Genomic DNA, 25,948 nt, shown 5'->3' on the forward strand with positions numbered 1-25,948 from the left:
AAGGAGGAAATGAGGGAGGGAGAAAGAAAGAGAAAAAGAGACAGGGAGGAAGAGAGGGAGGAAGGGAGAAAGAACGAGAGAGAAAGGAGGAAAGCGAGAGAATGAGAGAGGACATCATGCATCTAGAAAGCGGGGGTATACAAGTGGTTCAACATATCATCTTGTAAAGTTCCACAGAAAATAATCTTTTTTCTCTCATTGAGCTTTACATATTTGCAATTTTTATACCCTACAGAGATGCATTTTACTTGGTGACTCATCAGGAATTCCATTAAAATTCAGGTATAATCTATCGCCATACCCCAGGAAAGGAGCCCTGTGTAACTAGTAACTATTAGTCCTGATCAGAATAAGAAGGTGGAATTTAGACAACGTATGCAACTAAAATTACACATAGAAGTGAAGAGATTAGCGTGGGCCTTCCTGATGCTTCCTTTTCTGATCTAAGAGTAACCTCAGCCAAATGAAATATATGAAAAGTTTAATTACTACTGCTAACACTTTGATACCAGGGTATAAGGGAAAATTCTGAATGTCTAGTGCGTATAGTGGAGGAGGGTAAGGATAAATACCAGTTGTTCTAGGCAACTTCAATGGTACTAAAATTCTCTATCTCTCTGTCTCTCTGTCTCTGTCTCTCTCTCTCTTTCTCCCTTTCTCCTTCTATCTCTAAGACCCCCACCAACTAGGAGTTTCTCCATGAATCTATGGTGAAACAATGCAATAAGGTGCAGGAAGGGGTTATAGACAGAGACCCCCATAAACATGACCCACTGGGCCCTCAGGCTTGATGAAGCATAATTAAGAAAGCCCTGGGCACTTTCCTCTGAGCCCGCCACCATGGTCATCCCAAAGTTCTACTTCCTACTGGCTACTCTGGGCCAGTGATACTGGCACAGAGAATGGACTCTCCTTCCTCAAGTACGCAGGTTGCTCTGAAGTTCAAGTGAGGCTTCAACACAAGTCATTGAATTTGTCAAAATTTATAGTTGTACATGTGCTTCTCTACCTAAAACAAATTAAAATTCCTTCTCAGACCGTTGCTGTGACCTAAAGCTTTTTGCCAATATTTCCCCATTTTCTTTTCTTTTTCTCAAAGCAAACCATATTATGAAAGCAAAACAAGCCGCACAGAAGCCAAACATCTCTTGTTTGTTCTTTTTGTCTTTCTCCGGAAGGGCGTGAAGCCGTAGAATGAGTCAAGCAACACACTTGTTTTTCTGTACTGTCATTTATGGTGCTGCTTATCCACAGACATGATGTTACTGTGGTGTAGAGTAGCTCTAGTCTGGTGTCATGCAAAACGTGAATTGTACTTAAACAATCCCTGGGGACAGAGGCTGCAGAAATTTTAAGTAAGAAAATGAAAACAAAATCCTTTACCAACGGAATCAAATCTTCGCTGAAAATATCGAAGGGTAGATTTTAATCAATTACCCAACTGGATATGACCCCTTTCCTATTCAGTCCCTCCTGAGAGAAGCAAACTTTAAAGTAAGTTTATACGAGGATATTTCACATTTCCTGGAGCACAAGAAGCTCAGTTATTTAGGATACTGTTTGGGGTATTGCTCTTGAAATTAAAATTTGAAGAACACAAACATCGGTATTTCAAGTATTCCTCTGGGCTGCTTTAATTATGTGTTATTATCATAATACTTTTGACAGAGCTTTTGGAGAAATATACTTAATGGCATCAATAACAGAAATTCATTATCCTTCTGAATTAGTGTTGTGATTTTTATGTACATTTAAAGCAACTATAGTGGTTGTGATTCTCTTTGGCTCTATTACTTACATGGAAATGTCTAAACTGTTTTGGGGGTTATAATATTCAAATCCTAAGTATTCTATCTCTCTCTACCAGGACTAAAATACCAAACAGAAATTAATGTTAACATCTTTCTATCTTTTACTATTTACTTTTACTAATTACTATCTTTTTATTTCTACTTTTAACTCTTGTTACGTCCAACTATTCTCTGTTCTTAATTGTCCACAATGTCTATCTATTGGCTTTGGATTAGAAGAGCGGGATCATTAAAGGTTCTGTGGAGAGCAGAGTATCAGGAGGGGTGCCACGTCATTCAGGAATTCAGTGCTAACCATTTGTCCAGAGCTTCACTTTAAGGACATTTGACCCCAAGTCATTAGGCATGAACCACTTTTCAACCACCATGTCTTCAGGCTCACTAGCATTAAACTTGGTGATGCTCAATTTTGGGAGGATGTGAAAGTTCTGGGCTCCAGAAAGCATGAACTCTGACCAGTATAGAGAAACAATCATGTGCTCCTGAGTCTGCAATTCTGCTGTTGGGAATGAGGACTGGCCAGCAGGGATCTTGGTCACTAGGGTTTCCAATATGCCTGTCTGGAGACTAAGGCTGGGGACAGTACAATGCTAAATATTAATGTCCAACCCAAAGGGCAGTCTCCCAGGTGACTTAGGGTCACCTAAATAAGTAACAGGGTACAGACATACCAATTAGGCTGCAGTTTACGCCACTGCTCTCTCAGCCCAAGGGGAAAAAAGCAGAGTCAGCTTAATTGGCTGAAGGTATCCTAATGTTTTCTAGGGTTTGTGACCCGAGTTGATACACAAATGAACAAATGAAATTATAAAGTTTTCATTTCAGAGTTTCTGAGGTATACACATGATGGAATTTATGTATACATAAAATTGTGTGAATTTTTTTGTTTTTTAAGACACTGATGACTTAAATTCTTGCTCCTGGTTTTAAGACTACGTGCTAATATCAGCCATAACATTTGTTTTTTTAAGATTGTGAACATAGATGTATCCATTAATATCTTAGTAAATCTTGTTATGAGAAACATATTATGAATAAGATATCATTTCCTGAGAAGAAACAACATCATATACAGAATGTGATTATTATTTAATGTTCAGAATAAAAAGTCAAATTATGTGTATCATGGGTAAAACTCATGGAAATTCTGTGTGCATTTTTATATAAAATTTGTGATGACAAATACTTATTAGGACAACTAATATATACTATCACATTGCTAATTTAAAAAATTTATTCCACCATTATGGTTTTAATGTAAATCCAAAGTAATTGACTATAAACACACACATATATACACACACATAATTTTTAGTAAGTTCACTTGACAATCAGCTAGGATTTATTGTATTTTTGTAGCCTTGTTCAGAGTCCTGAATTATATGCTGTGTTAATTAAAACTGCACATACCAAAAGATGGAAGAAAAGATTAGACCAATTTAATAAAGATAAAGTTGGTGAATTACATTTCAGCCTAATGACATGGCATACTCCAATTCTCCTTAAAGGACTGTTTGATGCCCCTAATTAGCTGGTCATTAGTGACATCAATCCCCTGCTGCTTTTAATCAAAATTCTAACTTACAGCATGTGCAACACTAACTACACTCCCAGGCTCATATATTACCGTAAAAAATCCCCTCTTCTGGCAGGGATGGCAAATGCTACTTAACTTTCAGTTTCCTTGCTACTTTCAAGAGAAGAAATGGCGGAGTGATTTGATATCCACCAAATTTTGCACTGCACTTCCTAGCAATTACCATGAGAGTTTTTGTATTTCCTAAATTGCATGTTATATCAGTCAAGAGCCCCGGCAGCCGAAGACCTCCAGTAGCCAGCCACAGCCATGCTCATGGCCACTTTCCACATGCTTGGATGAGCCTCACACATGAAGGAACTGGCAGACGAACCCAGGTGTGCAGGACCCTGGGTTGAGATTTCCAGGTATGTTCAGACTGGGGCTGAGCCTCTTCTGCCTAGATTCCCCATTTCCCAGTAGCTACATAGTCACACCCACAAACTGCCCCTGGCGCCAGGTAATTCCATCAACGGCCAAGATCCAGAGACTATAAAACCAAGCTCCTGGGCATCTTATAGCCTAGTTCTCCCTCTCAGAGAACTTGGCAACCTATCTAGAACTTCCTGCCCACATGAGAGAGTCTGACAAGCTCCCTGTGGTGTATTCATATGCCAAATATAGTAACAATGATGGGTCTTATTCTCCTGACCCTGAAAGAGCTTCTAATGTGGCACTGTTGGGAAAGACAAGTAAAGAGAGGCTGCTAAAATCTCAGGGCTAGGATGAATGGAGGTGTTACTGGACCTGCTCGAGCAAATCAACGATCAACAGGATGATAGTCATAGTGATAGTAAATCAATTAAATGTTATGTAGAAAGGGGCTGGAGAAATAGCACAGTGGGGAGGGCATTTGCCTTGCATGTGGCCAAGCCCGGTTATGTTCCCAGCATTCCATATGGTCCCTCAAGCACTTCCAGGAGTAATTCCTGAGTATATGATCAAGGAGTAATTCCTTGTGCATCACTGGGTGGACCCATAAAGGAAAAAAATTAAAGGAATGTTATATAGACAATTCATTTTATGTACTGAGAAACTGAGCAAGCATCAGAAGATATAAGTATTTATCAAATAATAGAATAAATACTTATCTCGAACATCTCTCAATATGAGTCAAAGGATATTCAGTCAGATGAAGTAGAAGTTTTAAAAACTTCCATTATATAGGTGGGTTATAAATACTTCCCATAACAAAAATATATAGTTTCTAAAATAATAGCACTGTAGCACTATAACGCTGTTGTCCTGTTGTTCACCAATTTGCTCTGGTTTCTCTTCAGATCATATAAATCTTTCTAAAATAATAAATGTAAAAATGTATTTTAACTATTAGTAACTCTTAACAAGTATTTTCATAATTGAATATAATTAAAATTATTCATAGACCTATCTTTGAGATTGAAGCAACATCTTTATAACTCTAAAATTGTCCATTTTTCAGGCAATCTCTCACTTGGTATACACATTTTTTATTATCCTTAGTTTGTCAACTCTTTCCATGGAAAAATCTCTTCTTCTTCAGCAGCTTAGTAATAGATTATGCCTAAAATTTCTACTGTGGTGATAGATAATCTAGTAGTTCTTTGGTTGGGGAAAGAATAGCTACATCCTTCAAAGTTTCCCAGTCCCACTCAGCTTTGGGGAACCAGTTGAAGCAGAGAGGGGTGCCATCGCTACAGAGCTGGATTGTCTAGCAGGACATGCAAAAATTCTAAGCACCTCTGAGCTTCTCAGACATCCAAATTCCAGCCAAGTTTGTCTTTTCTTTCCTCTCCTTCCAGATCCTTAGAAATCTTGTCTCCTGCAGAGTATAATCGTAATCGTTACTCATCCCTTTACTTCATTGACTTGTTTTGTGCACACCCGGCAGGGCAAGGGGCTACTCCTGATTTGGTGCTTGCGGATCTTTCTTGGTGGTGCTCAGGGGATTGTGAGCTGCTAAGAATTAAACATAGGCTCTCTAAAAGTAGAACAAGCACTTAGTGTGCTGAGCTATCTCGCCATATTTGTCCAAGAATTTCATATTCTTTTAAATTCTCTCAATATCCTCCAATAGAACAGAATTATAGGGATAATTGTGAGTATGAAACATCCGCATGCAAAACTCTACTCTGTATTAAACTCTAAACTCTATGAAACCTATGTAAAGCCAGCAAACCTTTGCAAATTTAATTAAGCCAGTCACTGTTTAATATTAGATTTATTAAATAGAGTTATATCTTTTTGAGGGTAGTAAATATGAGAAATATGTGTTCATTGTTTAGCACAATTACATATATATTTTAATATTTTATTTAAAATATTAGAGGAAAAATTTTAGTTTGTTTTATGAGTTAAAGATATAACTAAGCCAATCTCTGCCCAGATGTGACCCTGAGCAGCCGCACACACATGAACAGCTCCTTCGTTCCTGAACACCCATGATCCCCGAGGCCAACGCACTACCTTCAGCACCCAGTGGCTTCTTGCAGCAATGCCTCCATACTGTGAACTAAACTACAGCCTCATGCCAGCCCGGGAGGGGAAAGGTTTTCCACTCTTGGCCTTTCCTTTCCTGGGCGGCATGACGAACTCCATCTTATAAGGCCCACTAAAGAGAGGTACGACATTGAAGACAAGGTAGGCAAAACCCTCCAGGATATTGAAGATAAAGGTATCTTCAAAGATGACATGGAACTAAGCAATGTAGTAAAAACAGAGATCAACAAATGGGACTACATTAAACTAAAAAGCTTCTGCACCACAAAAGAAACAGCGACCAGAATACAAAGACTATCTACAGAATGGGAAAGGATATTTACACAATACCCATCAGATAAGGGGTTGATATCAAGGGTATATAAAGCACTGGTTGAACTCTACAAGAAGAAAACATCCAACCCCATCAAAAAATGGGGCGAAGAAATGAACAGAAACTTTACCAAGGAAGAGATACGAATGGCCAAAAGGCACATGAAAAAGTGCTCTACATCACTAATCATCAGAGAGATGCAGATCAAAACAACCATGAGATACCACCTCACACCACAGAGGCTAGCACACATCCAAAAGAACAAAAGCAACCGCTGTTGGAGAGGATGTGGGGAGAAAGGGACCCTTTTACACTGCTGGTGGGAATGCCGGCTAGTTCAGCCCTTTTGGAAAACAGTATGGATGATTCTCAAAAAACTAGAGGTTGAGCTCCCATTTGACCCAGCAATACCACTGCTGGGAATATATCCCAGAAAAGCCAAAAAGTATAGTCGAAGTGACATATGCACTTATATGTTCACCGCAGCACTGTTTACAATAGGCAGAATCTGGAAAAAACCCGAGTGCCCTAGCACAGATGACTGGTTGAAGAAACTCTGGTACATCTATACAATGGAATACTATGCAGCTGTTAGAAAAAATGAGGTCATGACGTTTGCATATAAGTGGATCAACATGGAAAGTATCATGCTAAGTGAAATGAGTCAGAAAGAGAGAGACAGACATAGAAAGATTGCACTCATCTGTGGAATATAGAATAATAGACTATAAGACTAACACCCAAGAATAGTAGAAATAAGTACCAGGAGGTTGTCACCATGGCTTGGAGGCTGCTCTCTCATTCTGGGCAACTCAGAGAAGGGAACAGCAAGTAAAATGTTGTTGGTTATGTGGGGGAAAGATGATGCGGGCCAAATATAGACTAGAGACTGAACACAATGGCCACTCAACACCTTTATTGCAAACCACAACACCTAATCAGAGAGAGAGAACAAAAGGGAATACCCTGCCATAGTGGCAGTGTGGGGTGGGGGGAGACGGGACTGGGGAGGGGGGGAGGGATGTTGGGTTTACTGGTGGTGGAGAATGGGCACTGGTGAAGGCATGGGTTATCAAACTTTGTAAGGGAGAAACATGAGTACAAAAATGTATAAATCTGTAACTGTACCCTCACGTTGACTCACTAATTAAAAATAAACTATTAATTAAAAAAATTAAAATAAATGAGCACAACAAAAAAAAATAAATAAAGAGATACGAGCTTGCAATGATGTGACTTCTGGCAGAAATTTCTCTGGACTTAGTTACTAAAGTACCAGAAATCCAAAACTGCATGTCCATGACCTCATATACTCTCCATTCTCAGCAATGGAAAACAAATTATCAAATGATGCCTTTTTGGCAGGTCTGACTGTTGGGGGAAAATTCCAAATAATAATAGGGAGTTTTCTGTTGAAATATTGAATGTAATCAAAGTAAAGAGAAAGCAAAGTGAAAATCATCAGTCGAACAGGTGGGGGGTGGGGTGAGGGTGGGATGGGAGGTATACTGGGATTCTTGGTGGTGGAACAAGTGCACTGGTGAAGGGATGGCTGTTTGATCATTGTATGGCTGAGACTTAAGCCTGACAGTGTTGTAACTTTCCTCAAGGTGATTCAATAAAAAAATTAAAAACTTTTAAAAGAACAGTACTTTTGGAATCATCAAAATTATATGAAATCAAATATCATTCCAAAATTGTTTCACTGGATCACAGTTATGTGACAGTTATCAGCTATAATTTCAGAGTTCAGTTGCAAAGATTAATTGTATTGTAGTCTCCAAAGATTCAGTTATTACTATCTGTATCTTTAGAGAAAAGGTTGGTAATTCCTGGAACAAAGTACAAATTCTGACATAACCAAGCAAGTCTAAAAATGCTGCATTTCTCTCCCTCTGAATTGCAGGGTTTCTCAATTTTCAGTTGGGAAATACAGTCAAAGATAGCCAAATTATATACAAGAAATGCATTGTATGATCCAAATAATGACCACAAACAATTATGGTATCAATAGCTGAGTTTGCTCTCATTGCAAATCATCCTAAAGATTACCCTAAAGTGGTGTGCCCTCTTGGATCAGCCTCACCCATGAGTGAATCTGCAGAAAAACCCAGGTACGCAGGGCTTGTGACTGAGAACTCCAGTTTCAACAGAACCAGGCTGGGTGACCGCACCCCCATCCCCATATTTCCGGCAGCTTGGCAGTTACCCCCACAAGCCGCCTCTGGTGCCATATAATTTCATCAACAGCTATTGATCCAGAGACTCAATAATAAGTCTTTTGGAAGAGAGCACAGAATGACATGCCATACCATGCCTCCAGACTCTGCCCCAGTGGAGCCAGCTCTGGTACCAGAAAACCTCTAGAGTTCAACTGCCTCCAGGCTCATGGCCAATCTCCACACACTTGGGCTGAGCTCACCCATGAGTGAGTCAATTCCTTGGAAAGTATTCCAAGAGTAGCACACCACATTTGGTGGGGTTTACAATAGAAGGCAACCAACCTTAGAGGGAAATATATTTATATAAATATACATACAAGCACACAAGTCTCAACCTTGAACAAATACATTACTAGTCTCTTATAGAATGACTTAATGGGCTCCTGGGTGAAATACAACAATCTTCACATATTTTTCTGTAAGAAACCTTTTTTGGATCATTTTTTTGAATTATTCATAACAAATAATACAAAATACATTATTTCAGTTCTGCTGTGGGGGCAGGGTTTGGGATGGAAACATCCAAAATATTGTGATGGGAAGGTGTAATGTTGGTGGGATTGGTGTTCAACTATTAAATGTAATCAAATATTGTGAACTGTATCACAATAATGTAATCAAACCGTATCACAAAATGTAATCAAATATTTTATAAAAATAAAATAAAATTATAAAAAAGATATAATTAAGTTAAAATTTTACATTTTGCATTTTAACCTGAGAACACTTAGGAGTCTCAGTCTTTGTTAATAATATTTACTTAAATATTTAATTTGTACTTAAGTATTCTAGAATACCAGTTATAAATAGTTAACACCAAATACATATTCCTCTTCTCCAACATTTCTACATTCTATTTATTATAGCGTATTGGAGATTATAGCAGGGCCGAGAAAATAAAATAGATTTTATTCTAATTTAGGGGCATGAGTCAGTCTATTTTCTACCTCATGGCAAATGCCTCTTATTTTTAAAAATTTTGTATTTCAAAATCAAGAGTTCTCTGGAGGGCAGTTTAAAGCCAAGAGAGCTAGTACAAAGATTAAAGAGTTTGCCTTACAAGAGGCTAACCCAGGCTCGATCCCTGGCACCACGTATGGTCCCCTGAGCACTGCTCGGAGTGATTTCTGGGCTTGAAAACAGGAATAAAGTGTGAACACCTCTAGATGTGGCCAAAACTCTCTCCACTCACTGCCCCAGGGTAATTTTTAGTAACTTTTCTGACTTTAGGCACTGTCCATGGTTCTGAAAATTATTTATATTTAGAAATAATTGAGATACTTGAGACACCATAAAAGTGAGGCTGAAAATGTGATATTTACCCAATAATTCTTTATTATTTTAGACTAATCTATTTAGTATTCATTCCATAAGGTGTTAATTTTCTTATGGCCATGATGTTCATTTATTCTACATAAAAATGATTTTTTTCCAGACAAAAGGACTAAACTACATTAAAATACATTTGAATACAATACAGTTTGAATCTCCTTGTGATAGGTTGAAGTTTCCGATCACTCCCTATCTTGCTGCCAGAGCATATTTCCGGCTGACTGGACCTTTCTACAGGTGGGGGTGCGGGGGGGTCAGGGGAAAGGTTCAGTCTATAGCTGCCTTAAGAACACAGAGGCACATAAAAGTTTTTGTGCTGATTTATTATTGAGTAGATTGATACCACTTTTTATGTGTAGAGTGAATATCAACACTTCATAAATGTTGAATCTTTATATTCTGTACCTATAAACATAGAGCATTATTTTTCCATAAAAGTAAAACATTGCAGATCACTTATAAACCTATTTATTTAAAGCATATGTTCTGTACTTGTCACAAAACACAGGAAAATGAAGATTTAGAAATCTGCTTTAAACAGACTTACAAGGCTTCTGGGACCAATGTCATCCTGGGAAGAAGCCACCAGGAGCCTGCAGAGTGGGTGTCAGCAATGTGGGGTGACAGACTGGGGGGGGTGGTAGGAACTGCCCTGGGGCTCTAACTTTTATTTTATATTCAAGAAAATGCTACATTATTAAAACAATTGTGATTAAATGGTATTAACATAAAACGTCCCTCTCGGAGAGCCCAGCAAGCTACTGAAGGTATCCTGCCCGCATGGCTGACTTGGCAAGCTACCCATGGCATATCTGATATGCCAAAAACATTAACAACAAGTTTCACAATGGAAATGTTACTGGTGCCCGCTCGAGCATATCGATGAACAATGGGACAACAGTGCTACCGTGCTACGGGGTATGTATTCTCATTTCACATCCTTTCCCTGTCTCTATCTCAGAGTACCAATTCTAATTGCAGTGACTCTTTCCTCCAAATCAACAGTAGAAAATTGATATTTTTGTTATCTTTTACATTTGCATTTCTCATAATGGATATTGAATCACTCTATACTAAATATACAGAAGGAAAACAGGGCCACCACCAGCTGGCAATTTTGTCTTGCTTTCTCTTGGGCAACGTGCATGTCCCCTTCACGTACATTAGGACAGAGCAGACTGGTGGGGGGTTGTGCCCAAGTTCTCCGAAGCCTCCTTTACTGTCTCATATTTTTAACCACATCAGAGTAAAAAGAAGCTCAAAAGTGGTTCAGCTAAAAGCAAATGGTTCCCATAGGTGAATTCAAAAGTATATCTTTATATGAAAAACGTTTTATTCTAGAGCATCAATGCATGCAAACCCTTAATTCATTATTGAAATAAAAGCTAATTTAGAAATGCCTGAAAGTAATTTCTCTGTAAAATTTCATAGTACAGTGACTTTATAATTCATCCTACAAATTGGAGAACATCTTATATATTGAAGAGAATAGCAGATAATATTAATATTAGATAGGAATCTTAATGATTAGTATTTTAATGTTAGATAGGAATCTTGATAATCAAGTCTGTCTATTTCCATGTATTATTTTTCCTGTATATTTAGCATTTATATTTTAATAAAATTAGAAATCAATAAATATTATATATATATAATCTCCTGCCCCTGCGCCAGGCTGTTCTCACCCAGGTCCCCTCAGAAGGGGGCGGATTGAGTTTCCCTTTCCACCCAGAGCAGAGTCCCGGCAGCCGAAAACCTTCAGAACCCAGCCACAGCCAAGCTCAAGGCCACTCTTCACACACTCAAACAAGCCTCACCCAAGAAGGAACCATCAGAGGAATCCAGGTATACGGGACCCGTGGCTGAGATCTCTAAGCCTGCTCAGATGAGGACTGAGCCTCCTCCACCCAGGTCCCCATTTTCCAGTAGTTTGGCAGCTACACCCACAAATTCCCCCAGGCACCATGTAATTTCATCAGCAGCCAAGATCAAGAGACTGTGAAACAAAGCTCCGGGAAGAGAGCCACGCATTTTACCTGGAGTGCTCAGCCGAATTTACGGCCAGGTGACTTTTTTATTTATATATATATATATATATATATATATATATATATATATATATATATATATATATATTTTCCCTGCACGGCAGAGCCTGGCAAGCTATCCGTGATGTATTTGATATGCGAAAAACAGTAAAACCAATGTGCTCCTCATGTTCCTGGAGCGAGCAGATGCCATCAGGCTACACTAGCACATGACAGGGACAAATGAAGATGTTCCTGGTGCCCGCTTGAGCAAATCAATGAACAACGGGATGATAGTTATAAGTGATACAGTGATTTTATTGATATATATTCAGTATTTACATATCTAAATAAATTAATACTTAGAAATTAAAGCCAATTCTTTCCCTTCCCAAAATGATTCTTATGGACCATGACATAGCTTCAATAAGTGATTTCAAACTTTACCTTTGGGTGGTTCCATTTAATTTTCCCCCTATATTCCTAGTCCTTCATTTCATTAATATGTAACACCATAAGGCTAATTTTTTTTTCTTTTTGGGTCATACCCGGCGATGAACAGGGGTTACTCCTGGCTCTGCACTCAGGAATTATCCCTGGCAGTGCTCAGGGAACCATATGGGGTGCTGGGAATTGAACTTGGGTTGGCCGTGTGCAAGACAAATTGCCTACCGCTGTGCTATTGCTCCAGCCCTGCTAATTTTTTGTTGTTGTTGTTAAAAAGTCACCAGCTTAGAGATCTAATTTACTATATTAAACAACTCATAAATCTCATTCTAGAAAATAGACACTTTAGGGGATCAAGCAAAATGGAGAGTTTTACAGTGGGAAGAGGGTTGGGATATTTATTTAAAATATTATTTCAGATATTAAAAATTAATTAATAATATTAAAATATTATTTCAGAGAGTCTCTTGCCCGCATGCCTGGCTGTCTTCCCCAGGACTCCTCGGAGGGGATGGGATCCAGCTTTCCTCCCTGCCCTGAGCAGAGCTCCTGGCAGCCAAAGACCACCGTAACCTAGCCACAGCCATGCTCAAGGCCCCTCTCCACACCTTTGGACAGGCCTCACACATGAAGGTACCGGCAGAGGAACCCAGGTGTGTGTAATCCCATCAATGGCCAATCCAGAGACTTAAAAGCAAGCTCCCAGAAGTGATATCTTATAACCTACTTTTCCCTCTGGGAGAAACCCACAAGCTACTGAGAGCTTCCTGCCCACATGGGACAGCCTCAAAAACTTCCCATGGTGTATCTATATGCCAAAGCCAGTAACCAAGTGAATCTCATTCCCCTGGCCCTGAAAGAGCCTCCAATGCAGCATTATTGGGATGGCCAAGAAGAGAGAGGCTTCTAAGATCTCAGGGATAGGACGAATGTAGAGGTCACTGAGACTGCTCGAGCCACTCGACAATCAATGGGATTTCGTGATTTGTGATTCGTGATTATTTCAGATACAGCCACTGTACTAGTGGGGTAGGTGGGTTTATAGTCCAGACCACCTCACTAGGACCATCAGAGAAGTAGCATGAGATTACATTGTGGGGAGAAGTTGAAAAGGGAGCGTCTCTAAGTTATAAGACTTAGAGACTTAGTCTTATATGGGGCACCTTTCTTGAAAGCTCCCATTGGGAGCTGGTATTTCTGTTTTCAACAGATTTTAATTAGGGGCTGGGGTGATGGTGCAGTGGGTGAAGTGCTAGTTCTGCACCTGGCCCACTCAGGTTCAATCCCAGTAACCTGTAAGGTCCCCTGTGCTCTGCTGGGAGTGATCCTTAGCACAGAGCCAGGAGTAAGTCCTGATCACAGCCAGGCACGGCCCCCGAATAAAAACCAAATCTAAAGACAAAGAAAAAAACCAAACAGAAAAATTCTTATTAGTTCTCTCATTCTCATTGCAATTCCTTATAATCCACGTACACATACATTTGAAAAAAATGTCCTCATTTCTTATTTTAAATTAAATCTCTTCTACTGAGCAAATCAAAATTATTAAAAGCAGGGGCTGGAGCAATAGCACAGCGGGCAGGGAGTTTGCCTTGCATTCGGTCAACCCGGGTTCGATTCCCAGTATCCCATATGGTCCCTGAGCACCACCAAGAGTGATTCCTGAGTGCATGAGCCAGGAGTAACCTCTGTGCAATGCCAGGAGGGACCCCCCCAAAAAATTATTAAAAACAAATCTAGCATATAATAAAATTATAGAAAATTATAAATGTTTGGGACCTTTCATAGCAAACTCACATGAAATCACCACAGAGACTAAGAGGCCTTCAGTCACACCCGGCCATTTCACAATTGCGCACATTATGTAGGTTTCTATTTGCAAAAAGATAAATGTAGCAAAACTAGACTTTGCTACAAAAAATAATTTATTGGTTATATTTGAGGTACATAGACGAGACAGATGCTTCTTGAGATGTTGGTAATTTTGTGTCTTGACAAGTTTTAATGAAGGAGAAATATATAGTTGGTGAAAATTACTTTTATTTTGCTATTTTTTGATTGTGTGTCAAGCTTATTCTAAAATCTAAAAGTTACTTATATTGAGTTAGTTCATAATTTCTCAACTCTCTCTATATAAATGCATATATCTGTACATATCTAAAGTTCTTAGGGTTATGATCTTAAGTATTAAGCATTACATTGAATTATTTTCTTAATTGACTCATAAATATTATATTCATTCATTATGCTTCAACAGAAAATAACTTAAAAGGGCATTTGCAACTAAGGATGTCAGGATAATTTGAGATTCTATGCACTTATACACTCCTAATGACTGTAAACACATATTAATCTCCAGTCCATCCACAGGTAATTTAATTCACTTATTTAACATATATATATATATATTGTGGGTGCAGGAACAGCAGTGGTATTTTTTAGCAAAATCGAGTAACCTTACTAGGAGAGATAACACAGGTAAAATGATCAGAATCAGGTTAGCACTCAATCATAATATTGGAGAAAATAAGCAAGTGTTGATCTGCAAAGAACTTCTAACCTGTTAAAATAAAACAGAAGGAACTGTAAAGCTGAAGATACATTTATTTGCTGCTAATAAAATGACTGGTTAGGGGAATATTTGCATTTCATATGTATTTGCTTTCATCAACATAAAAAATGTATGGGCAAACTTCTATGAGTTGGCAATGCATTTCAGCCAGATTCTCCAGAGGGGAATAACGTTATGTAACTTTGCTCATTACTGTTTGCTTCTCCTGTGTCCGGAGGCCACTCACAACAGCCAATTTACTCTTTTTAAATGCGTGGTCACTATCTTGTACTTAGTCCACTTGAAATGTGTGACATATGTAGCAATGCATCTTTTCAGATGAGATGTATGCTTGCAACATCATGTGGAAATCCTGACCCCCCCCAAGTGTGATGATGCTAGGACGTGTGATAATTAGGAGCTTATCTTGCTTTCATGAATTGGTGAGATTCGTTTCATTATAAAAACAAGAAACCCGTGCACCCATGCACTCTCTCCCCTCCTTTCCTAGATCACCACTTTCTCCTCCCTCCTCGGCTTCTCAGCACTCTGCATTTTTCCTTCTCTTTTCTTCCATCCTCTTCCATTCTGTCTGTCTGTCTCTCTCTCTCTTTCTCTGTGCCTCTGTCTGTCTCTTTCTCTCATCTGTTGCCTAAGTTATCCACTACAGTTTTATGTTTGTTTGGGGGCCCCATCCATCTGTGCTCAGGGCGAATCCTGATATAAATCCTGGCTCTGTGCTCAAGGGTCACTTCTTTAGGGTTCAGAGAACATACGAGGCAGCACCCAGGACTGAACCTAGGTTGGCCACTTGCAAGGTGAGGACCAATCAGCTGTCCTATACTCTGAGCCCTCAGGCTCCCACTCCATGACTGTGTCTTAAGCAGCTTGACCAAAACATGTTTTTAAACAACAGACTACAACATTTATGCAGAATCTTAAATTTCTCAGAAAGCTACTATGAGGATTTAAATTTGGTTCACAGCTAAAATATGCCCACTTGGATAATATGGGATGACAGAGATCTAACCTTGGTTGGCCATGTGCAAAGCAAATGCCCTGCCCACTGTGCTACTCACTGCACTACCGCTCTGGCCCCAAATCCAGACTTTTCACACCAGAAAGAATTTTATGTATCGCGAGGCCCAGTGAAAGAAAGTATCACTTGTATCACTTGTCATCCCCTTGATCTTCGATTTGCTCCAGCGGACGCCAGTAATGTTTTTATATATTCCTGTTGCATGCTAGTGTAGCCCAATGATATCTGCTCACTCCAGGAACAGGAAGAGCCTCAAATCGTTCATTCAGGGTTTTGATGAAGAAGTCTGACCATCTCGTTTGTGGGCGGCCATGCGTTCTTTTGATGTCCCGTGGAATCCAGTCAGTAATAGCTCTAGTCCAGCGGTCATCTTTGAATAGCATTGCATGTCTGACCCATCTGATTTTCTACACGTGGGCAAATGAGAGTGTCCCTGATTCTTGATCGTCGACAGAGGTCAGAACTCAGGATTCCTTCTCTCACTTGAGTGAAACGTGTCACTCCTAGCATAGCTTTCTATTCCTCTTCGGGATACCCGAATAGAGTTCTCATCCAGTTTGCATAGGGCCCAGGTCTCTGAGGCGTATGTTAGTGCAGGAAGAACAGTGAAGTCGAAAAGATGTGCCTGGAGCTGGAGTTTCTTCATCCTCTTAACCACTTCTCTGACGCTCTTGAAGTCATTCCATGCTGTTCTCTTCCTCCTGTGCAGTTCTGGCGCCAAGTCATTCCTCATGTTGAGTTCTTGACCCAGGTACACATAGCTGCTGCATTCGGAGATGTTTGTTCCAATGAGAGCAAATGGGATGTCAGGGACTAGTTTGTTTTTCATGAACATTGTTTTGGTGAGATTCAGCTGCAGTCCGACCTTTCCACATTCGCAGTCGAAGTCTTCCAGCATTTGTGCCGCTTGGCTAATGTTTGGTGTTATGAGAACATTGTCATCAGTGAAGCGGAGGTGGTGTAGTTGCTGACCATCTACCTTCACTCCCATTCCTTCCCATTCCAGTCGTCCATGATATTCTCAAAGGTGGCACTGAAGAGTTTTGGTGAAATGGTATCACCCTGCCGAACCTCTCTCTTTACCTCAATGATCACTTCCTTGTAGAATGGTGAGATCCTGGTGGTGAAAGAAAGTACAAGGAACTTATTTACAAAGATCCAAGAATTTCAGGAAAACAGCTCCGCAAAATGGAAATGGGATTGACCCGTTGATGGCTCTGGACACCAACTCAGGATGTCTGCACATCTACCCCTTCTGATATACATATATAGTAGACTTGGGCCACACCCAGCAGTGCCTTCCAGCCTGCACTACCTCTCATCCCTAGATGGTTTCCTCAGGCTTATAGGTTGCCTTTCATTTAACTCCTGAGGGAAAAATCAGTTCTACAAAAGTAATATGACAAAAGGCTGAAGGATGCAGAATTTGGCTCTAGAGTTGTGTCTCCCTGGCTGCCTGTGTCGGTGATCACGGGGGTGTGAGTCTACAAGACAGGGGGGATGGTACAGACGGAAGCTTGTTGCCAAAGTCTTCCTGGTGCTCATGTTTCATGCCTTGCGCTTGCTTCACGTGACTTCAAGTCCTTTATTTCTCTGAAGAATATAGCGAAATGCTTAATTTCTTTACGTACTAGCTAAGAGATGATCGTGAGTCACTTGTTTCACTAAACAAATTTATATTTTAAACTCTCTGATCTTGATATTTCTAACAGTTTCATTGAATGTTCTTTTACCAGTCCCCTTTGTTAATCTGTCTTGTTTGCCATTTTTTTTCACACCATTATGTTAGTTAACAAGATCCAAGAAATGTCTTGAAAATCTTAATATTTTCCAATGAATGAATTCTACATCGCCTCTTTAAGGTGAATTATTTTGGTGCTCGTAAATTAAGATTCCTAGAAGGTAATATTTCAGCCCCAAATGGATATTTCTCTGTCAGAGAAATAAAAAAAGCAAAGATGAGCAACTCTAATGGTAGGTTTATTATGAATGCGCTAATACCTGTCATCTCTGAGCAATGAGGAGGCAGGAGACTGTTCTAAACCCACAACTCTCTTGAGTGTAAAAGTATCCAATAACTTACTCAGCTTCAACAATTTATTATTTTGCTACCTCCTCTGTAAGATGACAAGATTAAATTATTCAGTCAATATTGCAGTGCTGGCTTTTGTTATGAATATATTTAATTTAATATAAAGCATTGAATGACCCATTTGTCATATGGTTACTGTTTCAGACATTGCATTTGTTGACAGAATTTCTCTTTTCTTGGTGTTAGAACACTAATTAATTCATAGCTATGATATATCATTTACAATAAATGTCCTTTGAGCCCAGGCACATTAAAAATTGGGTCAAATATATATCAGCTAATAAAATTCATCTTTGTACTTCAAGACATAACATGTGATAATGAGGGAATTCTTCTATACAAAGTGTCAGCACAACCATCTGGGCAGGCCCTAGTCTACAGCGTGGATTTCTAGGGTCTGTGTATATAGATGGTTTCCAAAGTCTGCTATATGCAAACACTGACCATTCCATACACATAGAAACACATAAACTTGGAGTATTTTTCAAGAATTCTGACATTTAAAAAAAATTAAAAATTATCTGTTATTATTTAATTTGTCTACAATCTCTTTTGGACTGGAATGAGAACACAGCGGGTTAGGGTGTTTGCCTTGCACATGGCCGACCCTGGTTCGATTCCTCCATCCCTCTCAGAGAGTCCAGAAAGCTACCAAGAGTATCCTGCCCACATGGCAGACCCTGGCAAGCTACCTGTGGCATATTCGACATGCCAAAAACAGTAACTAAGTCTCAGAATGCACATGTTACTGGTGCCCACTCGAGCAAATTGATAAACAATGGAACAATAGTGCTACAGTGCAGTGCTACAATTCGTTTCATTATATTTTCTTTTTTTTTAATTTTTATTAAATCACCATGCAGAAAGTTACAAAGTTCTCAGGTTTATATGTCAGTTATACAATATTCAAACACCCATCCCTTCACCAGTGCCCATATTCCACCACCAGAAACCCCAGTATACCCCCCGCCCCCACCCCCCACCCCCTACTGTATAACTAATGAATTTCACTTCATTTTTTCTTTACCTTGATTACATTCCATAATTCAACACAAAACTCACTATAGTTGACATAACTCTCTCTCTCTTTTTTTTTTCTCTTTTTCCTTTTCCATTTTTTTTTTTTAATTTTTCCCCCTCATCCCCCTTCCTGCGCCTCATAGTATGGTGTACTCCACGCCACGTTGGCCAGCGTGGGGCTTTTGCTTAGCTCATAGTCCAGAGGTGGCTGTTACATTAAGAACCTTCAATATTTCAACAAAAACTTACTGTTATTATTTGGAGTTTCCCCCCCAAGTCTGACCTGTTCAAATGGAACCGTTTCACATTGCTGACAATTATAAATGTTAAGTCGCGCAGACGTGGCAGCGTCCGCGCGGTTTTGGATTTCTGTATAAAGTCCAGGGAAAATTCTGCCAGAAATTACATAGCCCAGCTCACAGTCCCAGTGCATTGCTGTAAGAAGTCTCTGAATTCAAAGTCTTTAGGCGCAGAGTGTCCTGGGAGCCCCAAAAGTAAAAACTGAATACCTGTGGGTTTGGAGTCACAGAAGATGGCGCCTGCCACATGGGTGCCGCCAGCCCGCCGCTTTCCGTGCAGGAAGACAGGGTGGGGAGGAAAAGAAATCCACCCCCTCATTATATTTTCTTGCACTGATGCTTCATCATCATCATCTCGTTGATTGTCGATTTTCTTGAGCAGTCTCAGTAACGTCTCCATTCGTCCTAGCCCTGAGATTTTAGCAGCCTCTCTTTACTTGTCCTTCCCAACAGTGTCACATTGGAGGCTTTTTCAGGGTCAGGGGAATGAGACATCATTGTTACTGGTTTTGGCATATGAATACGCCATGGGGAGTTTGCCAGGCTCTCCTGTGAAGGCAGGAAACTCTCAGTAGCTTGCCAGGTTCTTCAAGAGGGAGAACTAGGCTATAAGATGTTACAGACTCAAAGCAGCCAAGTGCTTCAGTGAGCTTGGTTTTATAGTCTCTGGATCTTGGCCATTGATGGGATTACACAGCGATGGGGTCAGTTTGTGGGTGTGACTGCCTAGTTACTGGAAAATGGGGAATCTGGGTGGAAGAGGCCCAGTCCTGATCATAGCAGGCTTGGAGATCTCAGCCCTGGGTCTTGCACACCTGGATTCCTCTGACAGTTCCTTCATGCATGAGGCTCATCTGAACATGTGAAGTGGGGGCTTTAGCATGGCTGTGGCTGGGTTCCAGAGGTCTTCAGCTGGGGACTCTGCTCTGGGCATAGAGGGAAACTCAACCCACCCCGTCCATGGGGCCCCAGTGAAGACAGCCAGGAGTGGGGGCAAGAGACTCTGCATCACTCTCTTCCAAGAGCTTGGTTTTATAGTCTCTGGATGTTGACCGTTGATGGGATTACACGAAGCTGGGGTCAGTTTCCGGGTGATGCTTCATGTATTTTAATTTCCGTGATTTTAAAACATCTGTCTGTAATTTTTTTCATTATTTTGCCATCTGTCCTTGAAAACATATTTACCTGAATTTTTGTATAGATTTTTCTTTTCTTTTTAAACATGAAAGTACTGAAATTTTAGGGACTAAATAAAAAAAACAATGAACAAAGAAAAATATGTATTATTCATTTGCAATCAGTTATTTTTATTGAAACATCAGGATAAATCTCAGCATTAATATTACTATCAGATACTTATAGCGCTGCTACACCACAATGTGATCAATAGGAATACCCTCCCACCATTATCCCTAAGGCCTTTCTCTTACCCTGTTCATCCTCAAAGTCTATTGACAATTTCTCAAGATTTGCTTCCACTGGCCATTGTCTTCTTATTTGTTTGTTTATTTTAAAAAAATTTTAGTGAAGCACCGTGAGATACAATTACAGACTTACACACTTTTGTGATTATGTTTCAATCATGCAATGGTCAGGTACGCATCCCTCCACCAGTGACCATTCTCCACTGCCAATGTTCCCAGGATCCCTCCTGCCACCCCCACCCCATCCCCCCCTCCCACCTCTGTGGCAGGTACATTCCCTTTTACTCTCTCTCCTTTGGGGTGTTATGGTTTGCAATACAGGTATTGTGGCCATCATGTTCAGTCCAGAGTCTACTTTCAGCACGTATCTCCTATCCCAAGTGGGCCCTCCAAGCATCCTTTGCTGGTGGTTCCTTCTCTATCTCACTGCCTTTCCCCCCAGCATGTGAGGCCGGCTTTTAAGCTGTGGAAGAATCCTCCTGGTCCTTACTTTATACTACACATATGACTTCTTATTTTATAACTACATATATGAGCTAGACAATCCAGCATTTTTTTTTCCTTCTGATGAGCTTTACTTAGAATGACACTCTCTCTTATTTTAAGTAGTGCCAGGGGCTTATTCCTGGCTCTCTGTTCCAGGGTCACTCCCGGTGCTGCTTGCCACATGCATGCTAGGGTTCGAAAGAGAGGTGGCTGCATACAAGGCGAGCACCCACTCTTTGTACAATATTTCTGGCCCACCCTCTATTGGAATTTTATGTGGAAATAGACTTCAGAAATTAGATGAGTAGCCAAGAACAAACTTGGAAAAAATAATATTTGATGTTCTCCAAATTTACTTTATCTGAAGTGTTGAGTATAGTCAAATATTTAATAACATCACAGTTGTTCAGTGACTAAATATCTTGGTAAAAGTACCCTTTGATTAAATACTGAGAGTATTGCAATTAACTTTTGGAAAAAATCTAAAAGCTAAAATCATTCTAAATGACAAGATACAAGACATTTAGCTATTCTGTTAATTTGTCTGTTTTTTGTTTGGTGGGGGGGCACACCAGGTCATATTCAGGGCTTACTCCTGGACTCCTGGATTCATACTCAAATACCATTTTTAGCAGACTCAGGAGACTATATTGGGTGCTGGAGATCTAACCCTGGTCAGTTCCATACTAGGCAAGCGCCCTACTCACTGTAATATTGCTCTGGCCCCAATATATAGCTATTTCAAATCAGATAAATTATTGAGTATCCAGGTGGACATATTAATATTATATTTAAAGATTTTTATCTCCCTATTTTATGAGTAGAGAATATGATGTCTGTGGTTATTTTTGCTTTAACATATTGAAGGAAGTGTATTGTTTCAGTGATTCATATTGGAGTGGAGTTTAATTAATACAAAGGCAATACCAGTTTAAATGTATAAAATAAGCATGTCTCAAGCTTGATTTTTCATCATAGAATTAGGGGCCAAAGTGTTTTGTTATAGAAAATCAATGAGTATGAGAATCTACCTTCTTAAGACACACGGCTATGGTTTGCAGATGGCATAAGCAACACGACATAGACCAAACTATGTCATCTCTAGATATTTGTGTCTTCAATTTATCCTAAAAAATTAAAAATTCCTTTTTTGTCATTCAAAACTCCTTTTTTACATTAATTATTTTAGATAGAAATGCCACTTTAACATTTACAATGTACTACACAAGTTATCTTGCATCTTTAGTAGTTACCCTATCCATTAGAGATACGTATCCAAGTTAACTTTCCATGTTTTCTAGTAAGAAAAATGAAATATCTTCCTAAATAGTCTCGAGTTTGTTTTGTTCAGTTGAATAAGAGATCCTGAAGCTTGACGTAAAAAATTATACAAAGTGTAATCAGAATGTATAAGTAGATAAAAACTATTATCAAAAACCAGAAATAAAAGTAAGAAAAAATATTTGTTTTGCTTAGGGAACAAGGGAATCTAAAACTCATAGCTAAATGTACGGCTTTAGTGAAAATGCAAGTAGACTGATGCTAACAGAATTGTAAATTATTGGGGTGAGGTACTTACTCCTGCTCCTAGTTTGTGATCCAATAGAGCAGATGATGACAAATAATGTGAGCTGAGATTTTTAAAAGAGGTTGAGTGACATCATTCATGACTAACTATATTGAAGCCAAGAAAAGGTCATTTTTGAATTCAGTTCATCATATTTCATTTTGTTTTCATATTTTCTGTGTTAACTGTAATATTCTGGTTTAAGAAATTGTTTAATGTAGTACAATGTGAAGATTCAGGGACTATACAATTTGAAGTTGAGTTCCAAAGTGAATTTTCTACTTCACAGGCACATCTCCATTATTTCTCACTGAATATCCCAAAGCAAGAATCTCTTATTCTTATTACCAAATGCATCTAAACATCTTGACCTCATTCTTTTTGGATTTTGTAAAGAGGGAATCAATAAAAGCATAGATAAAAAGTCAAACTACCATGTCATCAAGATGAAGCATTGCCCTCTTTTAGTGAATATTTAAGTTGTGGCATAAAATGGATCATAAAAGTTTTGGTGTATTATTTATATGGAGACAGCTTTCCTGTCTCATAAACTCTTATTCTACCTTGAGTGCACTGGAAACAAGCAGAGAAGAGGTTCTAAAAGGTATTGAATAAGACTGCTTATTGATTACAGCAAACTTTCTGAAGTTCACTCTCCGGCTTGTGCAGGGAGCATCTTTCTGATTGGATGGTCTGGGGGGAGGGGGCTTTAAAGGTTCTGACACCGCCTTTCAATTGTGGACTCCTGAGGTCTTGCTAACCTTCCCTAAATGGGCTGTAGGTATGGACTGGATCACAAATAGAAAGCTCCATGGATGTGTGATCAAAAGGCGTTGTGATTTCCCCATCCACATCATAGAAATGCTGTTATACCAAATACTCATTCCAGACCTCACCCCATCCCAACACACCAGCCGGGCTGAAATTGGGGTGCTATCTCTGTTAGTGAAGTGGGCAATAACGTTCAATTTTGCTTGTCAGGTATTTTTTCCCTATTCTTAAGTATCTGGTATGTCAACTGAAATTTTAAAAAAGAAAAACAATACCACTGCCTTTCTTTATGTTTTCCCTACCACAGGATTTATACTTTTTTTGTTATAGCTGAGTATTTGTAAGTAATTATTTTTCATAAAATTTTACATAAAAGTCCCATGTCTATTTTATGTCCTTTAGACCAAACAATATTATTTTGCAAATGGAACTTTAATGATACCCTCCAATTCAATATGAGAATTTCCTGAAATCCCAGCAACTAATAAATAGATTAACTAAAATATAGATGATACCTCTTGTTGGATATTAACATGAGCTGGACCGTGTGCCTTGTTAAGCCCAATAAAATATCTAATGTTATGGTAAGCTACATAGAAGAAGATTATTACAATATCCCATAGAATTACAAAAAGAATTACTGTTGCAATTCCATAATATAAAGCAAATTTGCAGATTAGCTGTTGATACTTTCTAAATAAGAAAACAATAGTGTCCAGAGCAACAGTACAGCAGGGAGGGTAGCATTTGCACACTGCCCACTCGAGTTTGATCCTCAACACCCCAGATGTGGTCAATGAGTTCAGAGGCAGAAGTAAGTCCTGAGTATTGCTTGGTTTGTTGCTGCACCCCCCCCAAAAAAAAAACAGGAAGAAAACAAAGCATGAAAAATTAAAGATTTTACTCATTGATTTCAAAATTCAGTGTTTATACCTATTTAATTGTGTCTATATTTAGTTATACAAATTCATCTTTTTTATGCAAGGATGGGGCTGGAGCCATGGCACAGCAGGTAGGGTGTTGGCCTCGTACGAGGCCGACCCGACCTAAGTCCCTCTCAGAGAGCCTGGCAAGCTACCGAAAGTATCCCGCCCGCCTGCGTGGTAGAACCTGGCAAAGTACTCAATGCGTATTTGATATGTCAAAAACAGTAACAACACCTCTTACAATGGAGACGTTACTGGTGCCTGCTCGAGCGTATTGATGAGCAATGGGATGGCAGTGATACAGTGATTATGCAAGGATGAAGGAAATTTATGAAGTTGGATTAAGTGTTAACTCCCAAAGTGTTTGTTGTCAAATTATGTTATGCCCTGCTTAGTGAGACTGACTTTCCAGGAACCAGAGCAAGGGTCCATGGAAATAACACTTAGAGATTTACAGCTCTCACCTGCTGCTCAGGAGCACTGTTAGGTATATGGATATGGAGGTGGAGGACAGAATAACAAATGTTGAGAAAGACATGCTAGACTGGGAATGATCATGCTGGATAAGATCTGAGGGTTAAAAATAGGTAAAGGGGTATTCTTGATATTACAAACCACAATGCCCAAAAGGGAAAAGAGAGAGAGAGAGAGAGAGAGAGAGAGAGAGAGAGAGAGAGAGAGGGAGGAGGGAGGGAGAGAGAGGGAGAGGGAGAGAGAGAGGTCTATCTCACAGAGATTCAATTAAAAATTTTTTTAAAAGTTGACAGAGACATTACAGAAATAGAAATTTTCAGACCAATCTCTCTGATGAAAATCCACGCAAAAGTACTCAACATACTCTTTCTAATCTGAATCCAATAGCACGTTCATATTTGATCACTATCAATTTCATATTTATGAATGATGGTGGTAGAAAATTCAGGAAGGTGCACAATTTTTTAAATAGGATATCTTAATCTTGATATAAATGCATATAAACAGCCTGGGATGAAAATTTGTAATCTTAAGGAACTTAGAAATTCAGAAGCTCTAAAACAGACCAACTGGGAACACACCTCAATTAAGACCAGTTCTTTATTTAAACTCTTTTCCTGGCTGGAACCTTCTTTCTGAGGCAAAATCAGTGAAAATGATTGTTCTTACTAGACAGAGCTTGTCAGTGACCCAATGACCAAAGAGTGAGCATAGGTACTTAGTCTGGGTACTCCTGCCCAGCAGGGCATGAAGTTTAGATGTGGCAAATGCCTAAACTCTCATCCAACATGAATAACATCTTAGAGAAGTCTTCAAACAGGCCCTTGAAGAGTTCTGCTTATTATAAAATAGAGTGCAGGCAAAACGAATGTGGAAATACAGCAACTCACGGAAACGCTGTGGGAAGTCATGACTCCAAGGAAAACTTGTTCCTTGCCCCCAAACCAAACCAGAGGGAAGCTAATGGTACAGTTACTTATGCCAACATGGACAAATGAGCATTAGCAGATGAACTTTGGCTTTCTAGAGGAAAACTATTAAAATGTATAAGATTCCCTGTGGTAATGATACCAAAGGTATTATTGGAATGCAA

At 39.3% G+C, this 25,948-nt stretch overlaps 1 non-coding gene across 1 annotated transcript; it reads right to left on the minus strand.

Annotated features, from left to right (window-relative positions):
- Positions 1-2,426: 2,426 nt before the first annotated feature.
- Positions 2,427-2,557, minus strand: LOC129402975 (small nucleolar RNA SNORA70). The gene has a single exon (XR_008628981.1). It is a non-coding gene; the product is annotated as a small nucleolar RNA SNORA70 (small nucleolar RNA).
- Between the last annotated feature and the right edge of the window lie 23,391 nt (positions 2,558-25,948).

Source organism: Sorex araneus, chromosome 2, assembly GCF_027595985.1.
Source record: "Sorex araneus isolate mSorAra2 chromosome 2, mSorAra2.pri, whole genome shotgun sequence".
Taxonomy (NCBI): Eukaryota; Metazoa; Chordata; class Mammalia; order Eulipotyphla; family Soricidae; genus Sorex; species Sorex araneus.